This window comes from Lathyrus oleraceus, chromosome 2 (assembly GCF_024323335.1).
Source record: "Lathyrus oleraceus cultivar Zhongwan6 chromosome 2, CAAS_Psat_ZW6_1.0, whole genome shotgun sequence".
Classification (NCBI taxonomy): domain Eukaryota; kingdom Viridiplantae; phylum Streptophyta; class Magnoliopsida; order Fabales; family Fabaceae; genus Lathyrus; species Lathyrus oleraceus.
The window spans coordinates 471,755,016-471,756,162 of NC_066580.1; the positions used below are offsets into that span (position 1 = coordinate 471,755,016).

The 1,147-nt window shown below is 42.5% G+C and overlaps 1 non-coding gene across 1 annotated transcript; it reads right to left on the reverse strand.

The window, feature by feature from the left end:
• Nucleotides 1-353: 353 nt before the first annotated feature.
• On the reverse strand, nucleotides 354-460 carry LOC127125172 (small nucleolar RNA R71). The gene has a single exon (XR_007804629.1). It is a non-coding gene; the product is annotated as a small nucleolar RNA R71 (small nucleolar RNA).
• Between the last annotated feature and the right edge of the window lie 687 nt (nucleotides 461-1,147).

Here is a 1,147-nt window from a genome sequence, read left to right on the forward strand (position 1 = left end):
AAGGAATTTGCCCAACCCTCTGATGAGGAACCTAGTTCGAGTATAGTAAACCCCCTTATACCTGCTAACAATTTCGAACTAAAATCGTCTTTGTTGCAATTAGTGCAACAAAACCAATACGCGGGTCTCGCTACTGAGAACCCGAATCAACATTTAAAAGTTTTTATCCAACTAGCCGTCACCTTTAAATCTAATGGCGCTTCACCCGATGCGATCCGTTTAAGATTATTTCCTTTCTCCCTCAGGGATAGAGCGCGTTCATGGCTAGATTCACTTCCAGCTAATTCAATAACTACCTGGGAAGACCTTAGGAGAGTATTCCTTGCTAGATATTTCCCCCTAGTAAGACTGCTGTTCTTCGAAACCAAATAACTAGATTTGCTCAAAACCAAGGAGAATCGCTTTTCGAAGCTTGGGAGAGATATAAAGAGCTATTAAGAGTCTGCCCACACCATGGCCTAGAACAATGGCTGATCGTTCATACCTTCTACAATAGACTCCATTATAACACCAAGATGAGCATCGACGCTGCCGCAGGTGGGCGCGCTCATGAACAAACCTTATCCAGAAGCTTGTGACCTAATTGAGGATATGGCCCAAAACCATTACCAATGGGGAACTGAACGAGCATCAATAGAGAAAAAGGAGACCCAAGGTGGAATACATGAGGTAAGCTCTCTAGAGATGATGTAGGCAAAAATGGACGCTTTAGCCCTTAGGATCGAACATATGTCTACAAACACTAACACCGTAGCAGTAGTTCACACAGAGTGCGAACTCTATGGATCTAAAGGACACGAATAGGCGGAGTGTAACCTTTTGAACGAACTAAATACCGACCAAGTGAATTATGCCCAAGGTAACCCACTTTCAAACACTTACAACCCTGGATGGAAGAATCATCCAAATTTCTCCTATAAAAACCAGAACCCTATCCAAAATCATGCACCTCAGAGACCGCAAGGTTATCAAGCCCAAAAACCAAACCAACCCATGCAAGTTATGCCCTAGAAGTCTAACCTTGAGAAGACCATGGAGAGCTTTATATCGGGCTAGACTCAGCAAAATAAAGAATTCCTAAACCTAAACAATCATGTAAACGAACTTATAACGCAATTAGGAACCAAGGTTGATCAGATAATCACTC